A 7900-nucleotide genomic window follows, 5' to 3' on the forward strand; every position below is an offset into this window, starting at 1 on the left:
TTTTTTAAAATTCTAGAGTAGAATACCCCCTTAAAGTGCACAATTTTCATAAATTTTGATGCTGCCTACAGTAGATTACTACTCCCAATATTTCCAGAGCTTYTAAATGCTTTTGAAAACACTTAGAAGAACTCTAAAGTGGAAGAATGATTAATGTACAATAATAAAGATCGTGCTTAGTTGTGCTTTCAAGTATTACATACCGTACTCAAAGCACTCGATATTTTCAGTTACTGCTTTTTTTCACTCTGTTAAGAAGGCTTGGTGTAATGTCATGAAGACTCTGTTTATTTCGAATTAATTTTGAAAAGGGAGAGCTTTCGTATTCTTAACATATTTCAGAGTTCATGATACAATATGCTCAGCAAGGAATGTTGCAAAAGCTGCGAGCTTCATATTTAATTTATACAAGCGTGTTTTTCGAATCGGTAAATTTTTTTTTCTGTAAGTTGCTAGTACTGTTAGTGACATTTACGCTAAATTTCATGTCAAAAGATTCATTAGTATTTGAGATACGCGTCGCGCTGTGAAGGCTTAAGAGTGAATTCTTCGATTTTTACTATATCTGAATTTACATATTGAACAAACATGTATGATAGTGCACCATCTCATACTACATTCGTTATTCGTGGCCATTTTGCCACATTTGCAATTAATATCGTGCCGCAATCACCGCATTACTCACGTGTCTCTTCTGGCCATTCAGCAAATTCATGTGACCACTCCAAGAACATCGTTTGACTCAATTGAGAATATATAAGCTGAATCGAAGAAGGCTCTGATGGCCATCACTATGGAGGATTTTTCCAAATGCTATTATGACTGGAAAATTGGCACTGGTGTTGGCACAAGTGTATTGCAGCGGAAKGGGATTAATTTGAAGGAGATGAAATGGACAAAATTCACCTTTCAATGTGATCACAGTAGTATATAAAATATGTATGTTATATTTACTTTAAAATATGTGATATATGCCATATCTGTCTGAAATCTCCCCAAAAATAAGCACGTAAAAGGTAACTATAGCGTAAGCATTTTGAAAAAACAAAAACCTGTACCACCTCTTCACCACTTTAATGAAGGGCAAAACAAAATTTAAGTGCCAACATCAAAAGAAACAACTGCAAAATGTGGATAAAATAAATATTGTGCTGCAACATTGGAGTGTTTAGGTTCATAAAATATTCAGTTCATTGCCACAGGATGCATGTGAAATGCAACAATTTATGTAAACTCGTGCCAGCGGAAGTTCACTGCAAGCAAACGCATACACGCGCGCACACGTGCACCTATGACTGCAAACATTCACCTGGCTGCCGTGTGCACATATGTATATACAAACATACATTAGGGTGGGTCGCTTTTTTACTCTAAAATCGTGTATGTGGGAAATGCTCCACGTTCTATTCTGAACAACCCATCCTTAARATATTGCTGGCTTGAAAACGGTTTTTGACTAGAAGTCTCTAAGAAAAATTTGTTCAACATGATTTGTTTCCATCTAGAATTTCTCGCAAACGCGATTTTTCGTTTGTTTTTTTTCTTTTTTTGGCTCCCTGTGAATCGACCCGCTCTAATGCATATGCATATCCATATTTATTTGCGCGTCTGTACTCCAAATAACCAAACCTTCTCGCGCATATAATATGAATACAGTGTATATGTGTGTATATGCTTAAATATTTATACAGCACGTGGCAGAGCCTTTTGGATGCGCTCACCAAAGGCCGCTGTTCAAATTGATTGGTTTTAGCCTACTTCACACTTTTTGTTGTTGTTTTGCTCTTTTTTCTTGTACTTGAACGGCCATTTATTTGTTCATCTTTACACCACCTTTGCCTACAATTGCCTTGCACTTTACTAAAATTTTACTTTGAGTGCACTTCTTGAAGTTGTTTATTTTGCTGTAGAATCAGCTGAGATGTGGACTTAAATTGCATTGAATTTATTTATAATTTTAGTAGAGATATATATATTTTTGGCACGAATTTAGTGAAGCACTTTAAACGGCTTCTTAGAGTRTTTGAACTGATGAAATATTTACCAATTCCTATTTTGCAATTGTTTGCATTTAATTTTAATTTTAATATAAGAGGTGCACTATAATCAGAAAGAGAAGCAAAAAGCTGAAGTTTTAACAGATTTTATCGCATGAGTATTGAAATTTTTATAAAATAAAGAAGAGTTGAAATCAGAGCATACATACATATCTATATATACAYGTCTTCACAAACCGTCTTTAGAAATTATTTAATTAAAATAATTAACACAGAAAAATATTACGAGTGACGGAGTTATAGATTTTATAGATTATACGAATGGAGCTAAAAGCAGGATTGTGCACTTGGACTTTATGTCTAACATATCTCCACAGGAAAATGTCTAACGATGTGATATCACATGTTCTTGGTGGCCAATCGGGCAGCCAAATCGAGAAAATATTGTTGTTCTCTCAATAAATCTATCTATATATTATATAGTATTGAAACCAAATTTCGCCGGGATCTCGAGCTTCGATTCCAGGCATCAAAAAGTCGGTCGCTATTAATGGTTACGTTCTCATCGCCATCATTTTTTAATAAATATGRACCGATGATTCCAAATCGGMCCAAACCGATATATTTTCTRTATGACTGCTCTTCAAAATCTTTAGGGTTGATCTTGGTCTGAAATGAGGCAATTGTGCAATTGTCTGTTACATACCTATTGAACCAGAAATGGACAACATCGCTGAACAAAATTTGGCTCGAAARCATCGARTATTCTTGGAACTTTTCAAGAGTGCATAGAGTGAAGCAATGTCGCTTAGGAAGGCTACAGTTCTTATGCAAGCTGTATTTTGTAAGTTTCCAATTYAAGATCTAGACATCCCTCCATAACGTCAGACCGAGTTACTGCGAATGGCAACATCTCTTCGTTGATCACCAAGTTGCACGAAAAGGAGATGCTGATGAAAYATCTCCTGKYATTAAACAAATAGTCTTCGTACYTGCGACTTGTCTCCCGCGTCAATGTTGATACTTATAACTTCGAAGTCGCAGATTATTTCGTCTATCTGGAAACCAGTATTAACAGCAATAACAATCCGCCTCCTCGAAATCCAATGCATAATACCTTTTGCCAAAAGATGCTACTTCGGACTAAGGAGACAATTGAGAAAGATTGAGTAAAGTCCTCTCTCGACGAACAAAGACCAAACTCTATAAGTGACTTATCATCCCTGTCCTGCTATAAGGTGCAGAAGCACGGAAGATTTATGGTCCTTTGCGAATTGGCAACGTCAAATACCGCAGTCAATTATGAAATATACAACGCCATTGACATAGTTCAGCGAATTAAGGGACTGCGACTACGCTATGCACATGCCTGAGAGTATTCGACGTAGTACCCGCCGAAGGAAGCAAATTCAGAGGAATGCCTCCACTTCAWTGGAAARGCCAGGTSGAGAAGGATCTGGMTTCGCTTGCGATCTCCACTGTCGTAAGAAAGAAGAAGAATGAATGCTTAATCTCAAGAGGGGTTATAGTGTTGCGAATAKTTCGCTTAKTACGCCGACTATGTTGGCCACAAGTTGACCTAAGCGCCCGAAACACATTCTATACAGAACGAGAACTCTCCCAATAAAGTTGAACGATTTGAAAACATTCATCAGACGTAAGTCTTTCCATGATGAAATAGCATACAGTACTGCAAAAAAAAAATAACATGAATGCTTGACACGACTCACTCGTGATTTATCAAAAAAAGGAAGTCTACTTTTATCACCCGTTACATGACAAAAATGGAACTTGCCAACTGCTGCTGGGAGTGCGTGGCTTGCATTTTGATAATCTCACAAAACAAAAAAAAAAAAAAAAAAGAAATTGAAATCACAATTTTTAACTAATACAAAACTGTTACTTACCAGTCAGATATTAAAACAAATATGTATATATATATTTAACAAAACTTCAAAATTCCTTATTTCTTTTCTTAATCATTTTTATTTGCCTTCATTTACAATGGTTTAATTTTATTGATTTTTTTCTCTTCAATTTAACGTATTTAATCTAAGTTTAAATTTATTTTTTTATCAATCTTATTATCCAGTTTACATATTTATAATATTTTTAATATACTATATATATGTATGTACGCATATAAATCACTAGTTTTAGTAATTCTCATGGGCTGAAGCACGCGAATATAGTTTGATTACATATACATATGCATATACTTAAGTTTATTTCTTATTATGATATACTTTGATTATGATGTAACAGTTTACATTGTGTTCAGTTCGTTTATGATGATTTTTACAAATATTGGGTTTTCGTTTGCTTTTGCTTTTTATAACTCGTCTGATAATCGTTTATTTTAAGCAGCAAAATTTGAATTAAACAAAAATTATGGCTGAATATTATTTATCAGAATTAACTGACAACAATTCCATTGTTGCAACATAGGAACTCAAAACGGATTTGTATTTTAACAAAGTAAAACATAATATATAACTTTCTTAAAAAAATTTCGCTTTTCATATCCTTTTACTATTGAACGATGCAAAAAATTTATATTTTTTTTTATCGAGTGTGCAGTGCCGAAGCATTTTTTAAAAAATGTATTATTGATTCGTAGTACACATTAAACTAGTATCAAATAAAAACTTTTTTCAATTGCAAATATAAGTGTTTTTYCATTCAAATTTTTCCCGTGTATAATTACATAGCTTGGCAGGTTTTTATAGCCGCACATTATTTTTAAATAAATTTTAGTAATTTAATTTAAATAAAATGCAGTTATTAACAACGCATTGAATCCAAGCAATTGATATTTGCCAAAAAAATTTAAATCAATAGCATTTAAATTTAGTTTACATTTAACTTATTTATACTAAAGTGAGTCCTCATGTGCCATACAAGAACTCTGTTCCAAAGTAAGCAACATTTTGCGTCTAATCGCAGTAATGAACGAAAATCACACCTCACTCCTTTGACTTCTTCGAAGCTCGACTGTGATGTATTATTAGCCAGTATTTGCTGACAAACCAGATTTTCCAAATATATCGAAAAATATACACACCAGTTTAATGAATAATGGCAGCAAAGGAAACGCTGTTGAACGGAAATGTCCATTGAGTGAGGGTCCAAAAAGTGAGGGTATCCAGAACTATCAAATACAAATATGAGACAAGTAGCTCGCAAAGTCTGTCTCTAAGGAATTGTATGAGATTCATGCAGATTATTTGACAACACAGAAAAAGTATGGCATARCAGTGACTTCAAAAGATTTACATTTCACTTGTTTACAGAAAGCCCCAGTATTAGAGTACTATGGATAACTTTCTAATACTTAGTTAGTTGCTATGATTGCTTTTTTTTTTTCTTTTTGTAGACTGGTTTGGGTGTCTGTCCACAGCGGCATTGCAGGAAACTATCTCAAGAACTGCAGAATGGGAACAGCGTTAGCCTGTTGCGATTGGCAAGCATCAATTGGACTGATAGAGGCCTCAGCCTAGCTCAACAAGCGTCCAAGTTTACAAGCGCAAGAAAATTATATAATACAAACCATTCATATTGAAATAAAATTTGAGTTTTGGTTATAAAATGATTATAAGTATATTGGTTATATCTTACAGCTGAAGCTGAAAATTTTATATTACATATACATATGTAATATGATTTAGTGAATCGCAAGCAATAAAAAACGCAATTTTGATTTTTTGATGATACGTTGTTTTTCATTTTAAGTGACGATATGTATATAGCTCTGCTTTAAATCATTCTTAAAAGTAATTATACACAACTTTTACGCAAATTAACTAAAATTCGTCTAAATTTTGCCTAYTTTTAGTCAAGCGCTTATATAGTCATTTTAGGATAAATATTTAGTAAGAGAARTAAATAAAAATTATTAGTAATATATTAAAAATTTTACGATTTTTGCTATTAACTCAGAGTAAAAAGTCAACAAAAAATAAATCTGATTACTGCACATCAATAATTGTTATTTTTAAATGCATAAAACACAACTCACATGTTTGCATACACTCTCATTTATGTATGTATCCATAATCATACATGTGTAAGTACATAATTAAGTTCCAATAACCACAGCACACCATTGAAGCAGGCTTCAATATACATGGTATGCAGGCTGCCATATGCAYGGTGCCGTTTTTTTGCAGTTAAACAGCTAATTTTGTTATTTTTAATATTTGTTTTTCTGCTTGTATTTATTTATAAGCTTGTCACATTTTGCTATTGTTTTTATTGTTTGTGCTTTTATCTACATTGCATATCTGATTTATCGCTTAAATTACATTTGCATACACATGACTCATTATCCGCAATTTGTTTAATTAATCTTCCGTTATTTTTGCTTTTATCAATTATTTTATTTATTAGGTTTTCCCTCGCTAATATATTCAGCAAACTTTTTTTTTACATTTTTTGCTTCTTGAAATGCACCATTTAATTAATTGTACACCTGCTCATTGCTAGAAATGCTTTATTGTATATTAATGTTAATTTATTTATCTTAGCCTTATAGTTATTTACATTCGTTATCGCTAAAACTATTTACATCTCGGTTTAAGGTATCAAGTATTGTTTGGATTAATATTAAAATAAAAAAAAATGCAATTTAACTGGCTGAGCTGGTAGAATTAATTAGCAAGAAAGGGAGACAGCTGGAATGCAGCCGAAAGATACTTCTGCTCAGTGAGAGCAAACATTCGTATTAAGAGCTGTTTTTAAAAGGGGATGCGGCAGTAGTAATCCTGATGGTAATCAATGACTTGTATTATCAGAAAATTAATTCATAACTTATTTAATTAATAATTAACAACATTCTTGTATGCAGACCAGGATTTTTACATTATGGCGAATTGAATGATACACTTTAAACATGTTTTGCATAAAAGGGCACAAATACTAGTTAGACATAAMCTCAAACAGCGAGTMTAAAAACAACACTTAAAGAAAATCMTGCAAACGTTGACTTAATAAAATRTAMATATTAAGCGGATATTCTARGCTAGAGACCGGAATATCGGGCATGTTTGGCCAATATACAAAAGAGTATCCGGAAAATGTAAATAAACTGCAAAATATTGAATTATGCATCAATATCTATAGTGCYGCTCCACCAGACGTAMTACACTTATGCCAACGGCTTTTTCCCACTTCCACAATTTTCATAAACATTTKTTGGGATGGSCTTAAGCTCCTTGARCGAATTTTGTTTTATCTCTTCGTTTGACTGAAAACGCATTCCACGGWGCGGAAATTTCTCTTTTGGCGAACAAGTAAACATTACTCGAAGCCAAATCTGATCAATACAATGGTTGATCGATGTTATTCAATGCTATTTTGGCTGTAAATTGGCTCACAATCGTGGCTCAATGCGATGGTGCATTAGCATTGTAAAAAAKTTATGAATTTTTTTCATAACCCCAACCGTTTTGGAAGGATGTTCTCATGCAAACGCCTCGGTAGGGCCAAATAGAACTCCTTRTTGACCGCCTGTCTGTTCGGAACAAATTCATGATTCACCAAACCACGCATCTTGAGCGGCTCTGACGTGATTTAGTTGGTTTCTGCTCATTTTCCCCATCATTCCGATGATTGTTGACTTGCTTGCATGTCATACTCATAAACCCATGTCCCATCGGCAGTTATAGGGCTCTCAATGAATGTGGAATCGGAATTTATACTATCAAGCATGCCCAAAGGGACCTATTTACGGTACTCATTTTGAAAAAAATCTTGACGAGTTGTGCAAACATGCATTTCATGACCAAAATATCCACCAAAACTGTTCGAACAAACCAGCCGGAGGTGTCGCTTCATACAACAACAACCAAGCGATTASTACGAATTTGAGAAAAAGGCGACCGCATTGAAAAGGGAAGTTTCGA

The sequence above is a fragment of the Bactrocera latifrons genome, unplaced genomic scaffold (genome assembly GCF_001853355.1).
Source record: "Bactrocera latifrons isolate USDA-ARS-PBARC rearing strain unplaced genomic scaffold, ASM185335v1 scaffold_100, whole genome shotgun sequence".
NCBI lineage: Eukaryota > Metazoa > Arthropoda > Insecta > Diptera > Tephritidae > Bactrocera > Bactrocera latifrons.